The 16,356-nt window shown below is 41.7% G+C and overlaps 1 long non-coding RNA gene across 3 annotated transcripts in view; it reads right to left on the reverse strand.

Moving 5' to 3' along the window:
* Positions 1 to 15,386, reverse strand: part of LOC147237183 (uncharacterized) — a 23,128-nt gene extending 7,742 nt beyond the window's left edge. Inside the window, exons 1-6 of one of the 3 annotated variants that reach the window (XR_015105975.1) lie at positions 15,139 to 15,386; positions 14,093 to 14,217; positions 13,731 to 13,824; positions 8,022 to 8,102; positions 3,476 to 3,566; positions 1,476 to 1,578 (exon numbers count right to left, since the gene is read on the reverse strand). This is a non-coding gene — a long non-coding RNA (uncharacterized LOC147237183). Of the gene's footprint in view, positions 1 to 1,475; positions 1,579 to 3,363; positions 3,567 to 8,021; positions 8,103 to 13,730; positions 13,825 to 14,092; positions 14,218 to 15,138 lie in introns of those variants that run through there. The other 2 variants (XR_015105985.1, XR_015105969.1) reach the window with 2 other exon arrangements.
* Between the last annotated feature and the right edge of the window lie 970 nt (positions 15,387 to 16,356).

Below are 16,356 nucleotides of genomic sequence, written 5' to 3' on the forward strand. Positions count from 1 at the left end.
TCGGCCTCTCTAGATTTTCCTCAACTTGCTCCCTGCTCTCACTACAGATCACAATATTATCTGCAAAACTTCATGGTCCATGGAGATTCCTGTCTAACTTAATCTGTCAGCCTGTCCACCACCACTACAAACAAGAAGGGACTCAGAGCTGATCTTTGATGTAGTCCCACCTCCGCCTTGAACTTCTCTGTCACACCTGCAGCACACCTCGCCACTGCCTCACAGCTGGCATACATGTCCTGCGCCAGTCTCGCATACTTCTCTTCCACTCCAGACTTCCTCATACAATACCTCTCTCGGCACCCTGTCCCATGCTTTTTCTGGCTCCACAAAGGCACAATGCAGCTCCCTGTGACCTTCACTGGACATCTCTACCAGCATTCTTCAAGAAAATATCTGTCGCACTCTTTCTAGGCATGACGCCATACTGCTGCTCACAAATGCTGACCTCTGCTAACTTTATTCCTATGTAGTTATTGCCCCCGTATTCTTAAAAATGGGCACCAGCACACTTCTCTATATCCTCTCACTCTGTAAGATCCAGTTGAATAATCTTGCCAGAAACTGTACCTCTGCCTCTCCTAGACACTTCCATACCTCCACAGATATATCATCAGGACCAAGTGCCTTTCCACTCTTCGTTCTCTTAAATGCCTTCCTCACTTCATTTTTACTAATCTCTGCAACTTTATGGTTTACAACAGTCACCTCTTCTACCCTTGCCTCTCTTTCATTTTCCTCATTCATCAGCTCTTCAATGTACTCTTTGCATCTTGCCGTCCCTCTTCTCTCCATCTGTCCATACATTTCCCTCTCTATCCATAATCACCCGGACCTGCTGCACATCTTTCCCATCTCTATCTCACTATTTTGCCAACCTGTATAAATCATTCTCTCCCTCCTTACTGTCCAACCGAGCATACAAGTCATCATACACCCTTTGTTTGGTCTTTGCTACTCCTGTCTGTTATCTTAAGTCAATCTCCTACTTCTTCTTTGCTCACTTCTTCCTCTGAATATACTCCTCCACTTCCGCATTACACCATTAACTCTCCTTATCTAATTTCCTTCCCGATGACACACCAAGTACACACCGACCTGTCTCCATGATCACATTAGCTGTAGTTGTCCAGTCATCTGGAAGCTCTCTCTGACAACTGCGAGCCTTTCTTGACTCTTCCTTGAAATCATACAACTCTCCTCCTTTTTCAGCTTCCCCCACTTTGTCCTTTGCTTCATATTCCTTGTCACCAGAGTCATCTCACAAACCACCATCCTATTTTGTCTGGCTAAACTCTCACCAACTACTACTTTGCAGTCACTCATCTCCTTCAAATTACATTGTCGATACAAGATGTAGTGCCTCCTTACGCCATTCTTATGAGTTACCCTTTGCTCTTGTCTATACCTAATGTTATTACCCATCAACTTCATTAGTAACAACACAAGACACACTCCCCCTTGTGTTCACACACTGTCATTTAGCTTAGCTTCGCTCATCTGTCAGCTGGTGAGGTGAGGTGGGGCAGCTGGGCAAAAGGCGGGGGGCAACAACCGTGCCACTGAGCTTTGTTTGATCTGTAAGAGGTTAGAAAAAAAAAAAAGCACCAGTTGGTGTTTTTTTTCTTGTTTTATTTCAGTTATCTGACATAGCTTCATATCCCCCTCTTCCTGGCCCCAGCCGCCCCCAACCCCCCATAAAACAAAAACTCCAAACATGTAGTTTTACCCCAGTGGGTCTAATTCAAACACCAACAGACACCATGGAGAGGAATGGTACATGAAGTACTCCCGGAGGGGGCAAAATACACACAAAGACAAGGATGAACTTTAGAGCGAGAGGGTTTGATGCCCTTGAACGTCCAGAGTTGCCCCTTCACACCGCTCCCCCCGGACCTCCACCACCAGACAGACTAATGGCATTATTATGTAACTAATGTTTAATAACAATATCCCAAATGAAAGGACTTCTGCCCACCACAGCCTTTTTTATTAACTGTGCTGCTTTATTATCTTTTTACTTCTGTGAGTTCTGCAATCCTATTACACCCACTGACACGCATTTATTGTGTATAATGTCATAATGAAAAAAAAATCCTCTCATTTGTTTTAATTGATGTTTTTATCTTTTTTTTTATTTTGTAAATAATTTATATTTTAGTTCTGTTTGCAGATTCTGTTCATGTTCAGCTGAACCGTGTAATGTAAACTTAACTTCCTCTCACTTCACTTACCTCATCTTTATCTTACCTTACCATAAATTACCTTTCCTTAGCTCATCTCATCTGATCTTAACCAATCTTAAGTATATCTTACCATGCTTTTTTTTATCTATATCTTAACTTACCCATAACTTACCTGACCTCACCTTGCCTTGCCCTAATTTTATTTCCTTTAAGTTAACTTACTCTACCTCATCTATGTCTTACCCTACCTAAATTTGTTTCTTTTTATCTCCTCTTACCTAATATATACTGCTCCAAAAAATAAAGGGAACACTTGGGAGTTACATTGTGTTGTTTAAGTGACCCCTTTATTTTTTGGCACACTGTATATTACCTTGCCCTAATATATCTTACTTTAACTTATCTTACATTACTTTAACTTACCTTACAACCTAAATATTTTGCCTTATAACAATATGTTTCATCTAATCTCATCCTACCCTTGCCCTAATTTACCTAACCTTATCAAATCTCATCTGACCTTATCTTGCCTAATCTTAACTATATCTTACTAGATCTCTATCTTCCCTTTCCTTACCCTAACTTACATCACCTCACCCGAACCTAATTTATCTCACCTCCCCTTACCCTAACTTCCCTTACTTGAGTCTAGCTTACCTTAGCTTGCCTCATCTACATGTTAACTAGTTTCATTTAATCTCATTTTACCTTACCAATTACATCTTAACCTTACTGAACTTACCTCATCTCATCTGACTTAATCTTGACTAAATCTTATCACACCTTACCTCACCCTCACTTAGATTACTTAAGTCTAATTTACTTTAACTAATCCTACCCTACCTAAACATCCCTTATCTCATCTCATCTGACTTAATCTTGACTATATCTTATCACACCTTGCTTCACCGTAATTTAGATAACTTTAGTCTAATTTACTTTACTTTTACCAATCCTACCCTACCTTAACATCCCTTACCTCATCTATCTTACCTTAACTTCATCTTACCATACCCAATATATCTTACCTTAGCTTACCTTAACTCATCTATAACTTATCTCAGATCAACCTGTTTCACGTTCTCATCTTACTTAGTACATCTTATCTTACCTCATCTCTCCTGATCTTGACCTGCCTAATCTTAACTTCATTTTACCTTTATTTGAATGAACTTAACTAGATGTTCAGTCTGCAAAGTCCCCCCGGTTTAGCTCTCATGATTAAGCTATCAGTCTGATCTCATCAGATACTTTTGTTTTGGGTCAAGAACCCCCCCTCCCATCCTCACCCGATCCAGAGGAGAACCCCGGTGTCCGCGGTCAGTCCCAGCCAAACCTTGTCCTCCAGATTGATTGACAGGGACCCGTTCAGGTTCGTACCTGCGGGGAAAAAAAAAAAAAAAAAAAGCAAAAATAAAATAAATAAATAAAAGCGTGTGATGTTCACGTCCTCAGCCGGGGTCCCACGCCCCTTAGTGAAAAAAAAAAAAAAAAAAAATCCACCTTGAACCCGACCAGGATAAACTCCTCCTCATCCCCTCCTCCGGCCGTGACGGCGGAGGGGTGAAGGAAGAAGAAGAAGAAGAGGAAGGTGAAGCGGGAACATTCGGCGTGATAAAAGGGGACAGCTAGCGAGTGACAGTGGGGTTAAGGCGGGGAGTCGGCGTTCAATCGCAGGTAGGAACATCAAACGGCGTCTTCACAGGAAACTCTACGCAACCTCGTCTTGACGGGGGATTTTCCCCTTAAACCGGCGGAGCTGCTGACGCCGCCTCATTTGCTGCCCGCAGCGTCGGAGGGGATTAAACGATATAAACTTTAAAGCTTTAAACAATACCTTTCAAAATTAAAGGGATTAAGGAAAAGGATGGGGGGGGGGGGGGGTGTCTGATGGGGATTCCCTCCGGGCGGGGGGAGTTGGGGGGTTAAAACTCCGCTCCTTTTAAAGCGCGGAGATCGGAGGAATAAAATTAAAAGAAAAAAAAAAAAAAAAAAGACGGCAGTTGGAAATTTCTCAGGCATGTGACCATTTTAATGAGGCTGCTCTCACGTTGAGGAAGAGGAGTGTGTGTGTGTGTGGGGGGGGGGGCAAGCAGATGGCTCTCATAAACATCCTATCTGCACTGTTTAGACACACGACTCCTCGTCTCCCAGACGCCCGAGAGGGAAAACAAACACCGCCGCCGCCGCCGCCGCCGCGTACTGCCCGCTCTTGGCAGGCCACGGCGGCTTCTCCGAAATGGCACATTTCCATTTCCTGCGCATCCCCTTCATCACAATATGCATGAGCCGCGCAATTGATATACACAACCTCTAATGTGTTATAAATATGCGGGAGGGCGTTGGGGAGGGCTGTCGCCACGGCGATGGGTATTCCTGTTTAGTGGCGGTTAGGATGTTGACTTTTATTAAATGTTAGTATTACCATATAACTCAAAAGGTATATATATATATATATATGTGTAGCAAAGATGGTATTAGCTGCTATGGTTAGCCGCGCCACTGCAGAGACAAAACATGGTCCTCATCAGGAGGGTGGGGGAAAACAGGAAGTAGATCCAGTGCGGCCTTTTCAGAAGCGGCGGCGAGGGGGGGGGGGGGGGGGTTCTCTTGTCACACATACACACACACACACACACACACACACACACACACACACAAGCAAAACGCGCAATGATTATTCAGTGGTGCTTGTCAATTGTATTATTTTCACCCCCCCTCCCCTCCCGTGGATCAATGTGCCCCGGTCATTAACACATGTGTGCAGGGGGGGGGTTCAAAAAGTGGGGGTTGATGTTTCCTGGAGGATCCCCGGAGGTGGCAGGAGGGGGCAAATTGCCCCTCATGAGACCCGCGGAGGAGCAGCAACACACACGGGGGAGCCGAGGAGTGTAGCGGTAAATGTATACAAGGACGAAGGCGCGACCCCTCCCTCTCTATTCACAGCAATTAATACAATCCCATCCACGGAGGTGTGGCCCCCCCAGTTAAGGAGGTTTTAAGAGCCACATCAGATACGCGCACCAGGGCCGAATCAAAGCGGTTTGAGACATGTCATCTCTGGGAGGGGGGGGTGCCATTGTTGTGGAGGCCCGTGGGAGGGTGGGGGGGCGCAGGGGGGATTGTATAAGAGTTTGCATAATAGCTAGAAAATGACGCCATCAATACTTTTCATTAATTAAATGCCAATTAAGGAGCCTGACGTTCTGCAGATTAACGGGATTATTTAGGTTCCTGGTGCGGGGGGGGGGGGGTGACACACACACGCACGCATGTGCGCACACACACATACTAAAAGTGCACACAGACAAACTCAAACGCACAAAACGTTCATTTAGACGCAAAAATACATGTGAGCACCATGTGCATACACGCACACAATCACACTCACTCTTACACACACACACACTCACTCACACACACACACACACACACACAATGATATGAACACAACGGCGTGTACACAGACAAACTCGAACACACAAATCATTCATGTAGACGCTTTAACACACACCCTCTCAAACACAGACACACATAAAACACAAAATCATACTCAAAAAAATACACACATTCTCTCACACACACACACAGAAAGACACATTCACTCACACACTAACAGACACACACTCTCACCCTTATCCACTCAAGCACCCACAGGTGTCGATACACACGTGTGAACACACAGAGACGCTGAAAAAAGGGCGCACACACATAGATGCGAAAATAGAAATAGAAATACAACACATAAATGTAGGAACACACACACACACACACCTGTGACCATACAGAGATGAACACACACACATAAAAACAGAAATAGAAAACTAGTGTGAAGACATAAACACACATGAATGGATGTATGTACAAACACACACACACACGTACAGACACACACACACACACACACACACACACACACACACACACAAAGAACAACACATTAACACTGGAACAAACACACCTAAATGCAAACATAAACAGACACACACACAGGAATATACACTCACAAACACACATACACTCAGTGACACACACACACACACACACACACACACACACACACACACACAAATGCACATACTCTATCTTTCTCTCATTCACACACTTTGTCACAAACACATACACACACACATACACTTTCTCATAAAATTACACTTGCACACAGACATATGAGCTCACACGGGCACTTACACAAACACACTTTTTCTCCTTCTCACACACACACACACACAAAAACACACACATACATTCACACATGGAGGTGCTCCCTCTCTCTCTCACACTCAATCTAACACACACACACACACACACACACACACTCAGAACATGTGTATTGATGGATTGCTTTTCCCTCCGCTGGGATTTTGCTGGATTTCAGGGTAGAATCTTCTTTCTTTCCTCTCCGTCTTCAAACTACAGACTTGCTTTTTTGTTTCTTGGTTTAATAAAGTCTCATCCAGAGGCCGATTTTAATTTTCCCATTCATCTATTTATTTCGAATAAACAATAAGTCTCCGGATGAAGGTGAGGAAAAGCAGCCGTTTTGGTCTCAATCGAAGGACCCCCGCTGATAAAGACGACACACGCAACCATCAACCAATTTTTTTTTTAACACTTTTTTCAGTAAAAATTAAACCTGACTTTTCTCATTTTCTGATTCGTTGATTTGTATCAGAGCGTGAGCTCATGTAAATATATTATAAAAAAAAATCTATAAAAATCTATGGCATGATCTTAAAGGAAGGTCCGGGACTAAATCATAAATATTAGGAACAGTAAAAAAAAATTAAATTTAAACAACTATTTTGATCTACATGCCTCATCAAGTGTAATTCGAAGGCCTCTCTTGCCAGCTGACATCTAATTCCCCGTGCCTGCATGTCATACAGTATCTACCGGATCCCAGGATGCGTTTCCGTGACGATGACTTGCCTCAAATCTGTACGTCTCCACCCCCCAACCCCACGAAAAAGTTATGCTTCTCTGGTTATAACACAACAATAGCTTACATCAGGTCGTGGGGAGGTTCCTCATGGTTTGTGTGTGTGTATAGGAAAATATATAGAGAAATATTTGTATAATATTTATAAATATAAATATATGATTTTATAATTTTAATATAAATATATAAACATTTTAGACTGTAGATTATTTTCAAATATTTTACATAATTGACATTTATAGCATAGAAATATGTCAAATATTTATCTGACATATTTCTAACAAAATTTTGGGTTGATTGAAATAAAAGACTGGGTGTTTATATTTTTGGGCAGCAGCAGTTGTGTAATAAATAAATTATTAACGCCTCTGCGCAGTAACAACTTACTGTTACATCTGTCGCCTGCCTGTTTATTAATAAAGTAATTTGTTTTGGTGAAGAAAAGCCCAAATAACTTATATAGTGTGAATATTTTATGATTATTTTTAAATGGAGTTGACAGGAGGGGTCATCTTGCAGCGGGGGGGGCTGATAGGTGCATGTTTTTTTATTTTTTATGTTTTTTTAATTTTTAAACCAATCAGCTGATCAGTCACTGCAGAATGTGATTTGATTGACAGCTCAATGTGGATTTGGTTTTGAACCGCCATCTTTGTCGCTCCTCAGACTATTGATTTTGGATTAGTGTTTACGTGAAGCTGGATCTGGATGTGTGTCTTCCCCCGACCCGCCACGGTCCGCCTGTCACACACACTTGCACGGCCGGCCCGCCGGCCAAAGCCAGGCCGGGTCCATCGGTGGTCAAATCCTGCCCCTTAGTGGAGGAAGGGGGTCATGGCGCCGAGGGGGGAAGCAGGATTAAGACATGAGGCGGGTTCTTTTGTCCGACGTACCTTTTGCTACTTGCTGCATGTCCGCGCCCCTCTCCTGGAGACAACCCCAACCTCAGAGGTCAAAGGTCAGACGAGCACAGCCTGAAAAAAAATGAAACCAAAGAAAATTCCTGAACGGGAAAGGTCAGATTTCACAAAGCCGACGCCATCTGATGATGTCAGATCTGAAATCTAGTTTTTGGGGGGATTTTTCATTGATCTTTTTTGGGGATTAGATTTTTTTCCCATTGATTATGATTTTCATTTCACACGTTAATATTCATTTCACATGTATATATTATTGTGAAAAATTAATAATCTGTAGGAAAGAAACAGGTGAGTCACTGGCAGCAAATGAGTAATTGAGAAATAGTCAATGGCTAATGTGTGGGTGATAAATGAGTAATTCATTTGGAAAAAAAAAATCAGCTAATCTTTAAGTAATCACTAACTGATTTATATGTTTTATAGGTAATAATTGAATTTTGTATTATTTTTGATTCAATTTAATTAATTTCTAGTTGTGTTTTCTGTCATTTACAGCTGCATTTTGCCTAATTAATGGGTGGAGAGTTTAAATGTCAAGGTTAATTTGGGTTGATTTACAGCGAATTATTTCGGGAAATGTTTCTTATATCAGACTAATTTTTAGGAGTAACATATGAGAATTGAAATGCACTTTCTGCCCAGTTGTAGGTAAAATTCTAGCAACCCAAAAAGTTCTAAGGGGTGGAGAGGACAAGGGGGGCAACCTCGCTAAAGTCAAAACATCAAGATGTTCTGGAGCCAATTCTTCAACCGGACCAAGGGGCGGGGCTTAACCTGGACGGGTCAGCTGTCAATCATAAGGAGGCGTCCAACCGTTCACCCTCTTGTTCACACAGGCAGACAAATTTATAATACAATTATATTTTTTGTTTTTTTGAACAAAACAGGAGTTGCTGTTGGCCCTTCTCTAATTATGCAGTCTTATGTTTGCATGTGTGTGTGTGTGTTTGGGTGCATGTAAACGTTAATGCGTGTTGGATAAGAGTTTTTTTTGTTTCTTTTTTTATAAAATAGCGAAAAGTTTATTCTGTAGTCATTTCTGGGACGCGGTACCTCGGAGGGCCGCGCGGGGGCAGCGTGGAGTCGGGCCCTCCTCTAATTAACCGTTATTAAATCGCTGCTCACAAATTGCATTTTGATGTGCAAAACGATTTTTAAGCGCATGTGATCGGCTGTTTTAATCCTTAATATGAGTAAATATGCCGTATTAAGAGCTGCGACGTTCTCGGAGCGGAGGGTTTCTCCGAAGCCTGCTCCGCTCGCCGCCATCAAATATTCATCCCGCTAAAGTTGCTCTTTTAAGGCGCCTTCTTTGATGTGGGTGTAATTTCCCATCAGAACCCACACGCCGCCATGATTCATTGATGAGCCCCCCCACCATCACCCGCTACGCCGCTCATTCGGACCGGGGGGGGGGCTGAGAGGGGGGGGACGGCTAGCTGCGAAGGGGGCGATTTGATTTCCGGTGACGTCGTCTGGAAAGTTGTTTCCGAAAAGCGGCGCCACCTGCAGGGGCGTACAGCAGCGGTAGCAGCAATAGCATCTCTTATGACTATAGTCAGTATTTCTATGGGTCAATTTTTGCAGATTTTTTGGGAGATGGCCATTATGTAAACTCATCCGAATTTCCATATTTAGACTTTTCCTGTTTTTTTTTTTTTTTTTTTTATTTTCCTCTTAATCTACAGACTATTAACTAATTTTTTATATAATTTAGGTAGGATTTTTCTGCTAATTTTTCACTGGTAATTAATGATCTAATTTTTTTGATGGGAGTTTCAGGCTTGTTTTTACATGTTCTACATATACCCAGATTTTTTAACAATTCAAAAGGCCACATAAACTGATGGAGTGGTGTTAGCCGATTCTGAGGCGGATAGTGTGAAGAGGTCACCAACTTTCTGCAGAGTCAATCGCTACAGACATTCAGAACTTCACGTTGCCTTCAGATCGGCTCAAGAACAGCGCGCACGTATGCGAGTCAACACAGGTGAGCAAAATACTTCTAGCCATGTACAGTGATCCCTCGCTATAACGCGGTTTACTTTTCACAGTTTCGCTACTTCACGGATTTGCACCGTGCATTGTGTTCTGCATTCTGATTGGCTAAAAAGTCACTCCGCTTCTTCTCTACCTGTGCGTCAATAACGTTGCAGTTTAATATGTACATGTACGTAAAACAGCTTGCCAAATTTACATTACGTACGTGCAAATTCTCTTGCAATTTTGAGTTTCTCTTAAACCCATAATGTTGACAAAACGCTCTGGACCGACAAAAGGGCCCAAAAGGCAGCGGAAGATGCAATCTATCGCAGATAAAGTTAAACTTCTGGACATGCTAAGGGAAGGTAAAAGCTATGCGGCTGTAGGTCGGCATTACGGAATTAATGAATCTTCCGTTCGTTCCATAAAGAAGGAAGAAAAAACATAAGGACGACAGCAGCAATAAGTTTCGCAGCAGCGATAAGGTCGCGGTGGGCGGTGCTAATCTCCGCAATTTGAAGCCTTCTGTTCACATTGATGATTAAAATTATTATTTGACAGTACAGTACAGAAGTTATTTGTTGAAAAAAAAAGTTTCTAAAGTACAGTACTTTTATTTGTGAAATAAATGATTGAGCCTGTTAAATGTTTTCTCTTTCTTTTTAATATATAATAGAGTATTTAATTGTATAATGATTGTAAAACAAAATAAAGGTTTCTACTTCACGGATTTTGCCTATCACGCGTTCTTTTTGGAACGTTACCCCCACGAAAAACAAGGGTATACTGTAGTGTATATATTTTACAGCATTCAGTGAAAATACTCGTTTTTTTATTTGCAGCATCAGCTGACAGCACACGTGACAAAGCGATGACGGCAAAGGGAGGCAGACGGCATTTTTGGTTTTTGCCCTCGGGGGAATCATTTAAGTTCTGCCTTTTATTTCCTAAACATAAGAAGGACTCAAATAGACACTGAGTGTTTTATCGAACGTAACCTTCAACCCAGAGACTTTTCAAAATGTTTTTGTTGCATGCAGAAATAGAATTTCGTTTTCTCCATAGCAGTTCATTGATTTCATAACTGCAACACACTAGTTTTTTTTTTTTTTATACATAGCATAAAGGTGGGGAAAGAAAAAAAACATACACGCGGCGTTATCTTCATTTTAGATGTTACAAGGGTTTTGTTTTCAGTGGAAAACCGGTTCCAAGTGGCTGTTTGAGTTGGTTGCTGACCCCTGTTGTAGTGGTTCATCCCACTTGATACCTCGCCAGAGTGGGTAGTAAAAAAAGTGGCCGTAATACTGGGTACTAAAGGCGTACAGGGTATCGGGTACTAAAGAAGTACTGGGTAACAGATGTGATCCCTGATGTAAACGTAAATACAACCCAGTTGAGCTGTTGGAGACAAAAACATAACAACTACATCTGCTATCCATCTGCTCCTGGGTGGAGGTTAGGGGGATGTGGTCGCCAAAACCAACAAGTGTTATCTTGGGGGTCGCAAAAAAAAAAAGTGAGAGCTGCTACTGCAAAGAACAACAAAATAGACCCCCACCCCAAAAAAAATAAAAATAAATAAAAATAAAGGCACATCTTTAATGAGAGTTACGGTAAACTTTCGGGGTTAAAATCTTACCTGATTTTTTTTTTTTTTTTTATATTTTAGAAGGAAAAGCAATCATTTCATGAATTGAGATATCGATAATATAACTGATGCCACTCGTAAATATAATGATAAGGTTGTTATGACCAACTAGTCTCTTCTGGCTGATTTTTCAATTTTTTATTAATAATTTTATCAATATTATTTTTTTATATTTTTTTATTTTATTTCATTATTTTATTTGTAATAAAAGTTGTATTTTATGATTTTCATTTTATTTCTTTTCAGTAAAAATGTCCTTCGTCTCCAGTTTGAGCCGAGGGAGGCTGCTCTGATGTCACTTCACATCCAAGGGGTACATAAATAAATACATAAATAAATAAAATCAAAAAATAAAAAATAAAAAGTTTTCACAGATTCAATTATTCATTTTTTTTTGTTTTTTCAACAAAGTCGGGGGTTTCGAGAAGAAAAAGAAGAAGAAGACGCCATCTTTTCTCTTTCATGTCTCTATGGGAGCTGAACGCTGCTAATGAAAAGTGGGAGAACCTCGGGCATGAGCCCGTCTGATTGGCCGCTCAGCGACGGCGTCTTGCGCCATATTTGTTTTCTTCTTCTGGGCCGAATTAAAAGGGGAACCTTTAGAAGTTTGTTCTCTTCAAGGCGTGAGAAGCGAAGCCTTTCAGCGCCTCATTATCCCAAGCCAGTCAGAAAGAGAATTCTGGATGACCCGGCGTCGGCGCCACTGAGCCCGGGAGGGTCGGGGGGGGGCAAGCTCAAAGTTCGCCGCTAACGGGATAATTGATTGACAGTCGTCTGGACTTTCATGCAGTTTATTTACCGCCGGGTCGCCGCGGTTTATGTTTAATTGAGAAACAATTGGGTGCGAAGGGGGACAGGAGGGCAACAAGCAGCGGGACGATTTTAATGACCCCCCCCCTCCCTTGCCGAGAGCGGGATCGGCGGCGAGCGGAGTCCCGATGCCGTCTGATCTGGTGGCGGCCGCCAGAGGACACGCGACACTCCGTCACTTTCAATATTGGCTCGCTTCTGTCCTGGCGTGACCGGGGTGGGCGAGAACCTTCCCCCAAGGACCAGGCCGGCTCCTCCACATACTCAGAGTCCAGTGAACGCACCCGGGCGTCCAATGGAATCTCCATTGATAAATGGAATCGACATTGACCAATGGAACCACTATAGACCAATGAAATTGCCATTGACCAATGGAATCGCCACTGACCAATCGAATCGCAGCTGACCAATGGAATCGCAGCTGACCGATAGAATCGCCACTGACCAATAAAATCGCCACTGACCAATAGAATCACCACTGACCAATGGAATCGTCATTGACCAATGGAATCACAATTGACCAATAGAATCACCACTCACCAATGGAATTGTCATTGACCAATGGAATCACCATTGACCAATGGAACGTCCTCGCCGCCACTGTCTCCATACCCTGGATTAAATGGCGAAGCTGGAGCTACACCCACTGCTATCTATTCTAGTACAAAGTAGGTAACAGCCAACTTAACGTAACCAAAACCGCTCACTTTGCTCTTTTTGGTGTTTGCTTCACTCATTCAAAGGTCATCTCAAACACATATCCAGATCACATGGTAACAGAATAGTGGGGGGTGGAGCCTATCGCAGCTGTCCCTTGACAGGAGGCGGGGTTTAATCTGGACCAATCAGATGGGTATCATTCATTTGCAGAAATATGAGAATCACAGGAAAAAAGAACTCATCGCTACAAGGCCGGAACCCAGTTCCTGAGCCAATGAATGGCTGAACGGAGCAGTGATGTCACTGTGATGTCATACTGTGATGTCACAGCTTTCGGTCAGCAGACCTCGGTCCGAAGGTTTTTTTTAACATCAGTGAAATGTATCTGCATGTTCTCCTTCTTCCTCCCGCGGCAGTGAACGTTCATTGAAGGTGTGAATAAGCAAGTGAATGAGTGGATGATTGACAGCTGAGCCGTCCGGGTTAAGTCCCACCCCCTCAACCCAGTCACAGATGTAATTGGCTCCAGAGCAGAAAATTAATAAAAACAATAATAATAATAATAAGATAATCCCCACCTGATGACACCACAACTTCCTGCTTTGCCTCAACCAAAAGCGGGACACTGCATCTTCCATGCAGCCGCTCAAAGGCCAATCAGAACCTCCGATTCTGCGAATACCAACAACGAAAACCCTGACTCCCAAGATATTTGAAAATCGAATACACAGCAAGAAGACGAATCAATTAAACAAAACTATATAAATCAATTGACATTTAAATGTTTTAGTTTGTCTTGCATTGACGATTGACGGTATATTTCCGATCGTATTCATTTTCCTTACTATTAAATGCCTACAAGATGTGAGTTTCAGGATTAGCCGTACCTTTCTTTCCGCCCGCCAATGGGGGAAAGACAACACAACACGACGGAGCGTACCTGATGGGATCGAGGAGCCTGTGGAGCGACGGCGAGGGTCCCCGGTGGTCAGGACGGGGAATAGCAGCGCCTCGGAAACCGCTGATGCCTTCAGGGAACGCGTGGAAATCCAGCTTCACCTGGGACTGATACATTATTGATGTTGTGGATACAGGTACGATGCGGGGGGGGGGGGGGGTTCTCCAAACACAGCCGTCGTATTGTGTGTGTGTTTTACATACATGTGCCGCAACACACTCCAACTTCCTTCTTTGCACCGGAACAAACAGGAGCCCGGAAAGAAAAACTACAGTCTCTTTAAGCTTTATTCAAAGTATTTCCCCCTGAGCTCGATTTGACCTTACATTCAGTCACCCTCTTAAAATAATAGCCTAAGTCACTTTTTTTAACAAAAATGTTTTTTTGTGCCTAAATCATCTCCTCATGATGCTGATCACCTCCGGCAAAATTGCCTACATCCTCAGTTAAACGGATTGTGCCATTCTAACCCTTTAATAGAAATTGCCTACGTCAAGAGTGTGTCAAATGGTTCAGTTTTTTGTGTTTCCTGAAAAATCTGAAAAAATGACTTCAGCGATTATTTTAAGAGGGCGATGATTTATTTTGTAAAATCTATATTGTTATATCGCCAAGGATAATCTTTAATTTAAATATTTTTATGCTATCTTTGGAAAAGACTTATAATACTTATTGTCGAATAATCTATAGTTCCACTTTATTTTAACATTAACGTTTTTTAATTGTTGTTTTTTCATGTTTTTATTCATTTAGTTTCATTTATGAAATAATAAAACAATCATGACATTATTCAAGTCAATACAGTTTTATTATATTAAATGATATTCTATTGATTATTTATTAGATTAAAGCTCATTTGCCGCCTGTAAAATAATAAACATTAAATATTAAAAGCAAAAACGTTATATTTCGGCTGACAGCCAGCAGAGGGAGCTGCGCAACTGCGCATGCTTGCGCGCGCTCTCCTTCGCTCACTCACTCGATGGCGCGTGTGTGTGTGTGTGTGTGTGTGAGTTGCGTGCACACACCTGAACTCCGGCCTCACGCTCAGACTCAGCGTTGGAAGTGCGCTCGAGCTTCCCCTCTTGCTTCCCGCGTGCGCTTCCACGTGGCTCCGCCCAACCACTTCCTGTTGGGGGGGGGTGCGCGCCAGCCCCCAGATGTCACGCGCAGACACGTGCGACGGGTGTCTCTCGTCCAAAACAAACTCTCTTATTTCCCGCGCGCCCCTAATGACCACATGATGGATGCCTGGCCCGAGCCCCGGGTCGGACTTCCGGTGCAAACCTCACTTCCGGTTTGTTGCAGACAGGAGCAATCAATCAGTCAACTGTAAATGATTGACACGGCACCTGATGTCAGATTTGAAAAAATAAAAAAATAACTTTTATCCAAACACACATGATCAACTCACACTAATAATTTCACATGTGCACGCCCACAGTGACCGCCCTGGCCCTGGAGTAAAAATATTTGAAATCTTAAAATAACAGCAGAGTAATAATAACAGGAAGTGAGGGAACACCGCTGTCGCAGGGGGAAACAGCTGATGGGGGTAATAAAAGAAAAAAAGAAAGAAAGAAAGAAAAGTAAGACCTGAAAGAACTGGAAATTAAAAAAAGTGGACCATGAGTTGTAAAGGAAAATAAAAGGGGAGAGTAAAAGGAAAAAACGGAATTGTAGAAGTTAAAAACGGACAACAAAGTAATAATTATAATGTTAATAATAATAAGGACAGTGACAGTAATGATAGTAATGGTAGAAATGATTAAGAATAACAATGAGAATAAGAATAAGAATAAGAATAAGAATAAGAATAAGAATAAGAATAAGAATAAGAATAAGAATAAGAACAACTTTATTTATCCCAAAGGAAATTGTTGTACCAGAGTTTCAAGTAAAACATAACAATAATAAATAATAGCAGGAAATTGTATAAACAGTAAAAAAATAAAAATAAAAAATAAAAAAGGGGGGGAGGATAAGAAATACAAATAAATCTATTAAGTGTCAAAGTCAAGGCTATAAAGTGTTTTAAGGTCTTATAATTATAATAACAATAATAATAATAGTGAGGAAAGTAGTAAGAAAATAGTAAGAAAGTTCTAGACAATGAAATTTAATAACATTACAATTAATGACGTGAAAGAAACAGGAATAAATGCATTTATATACATATATATATATATATATATATATATATATATATATATATATATTAGCAACAGGGTTTAAGTTTTGGTGGA

The sequence above is a fragment of the Fistularia commersonii genome, chromosome 1, assembly GCF_037954325.1.
Source record: "Fistularia commersonii isolate RoL2024-O1a breed Wild chromosome 1, RoL_Fcom_v1.0, whole genome shotgun sequence".
NCBI classification, from domain to species: domain Eukaryota; kingdom Metazoa; phylum Chordata; class Actinopteri; order Syngnathiformes; family Fistulariidae; genus Fistularia; species Fistularia commersonii.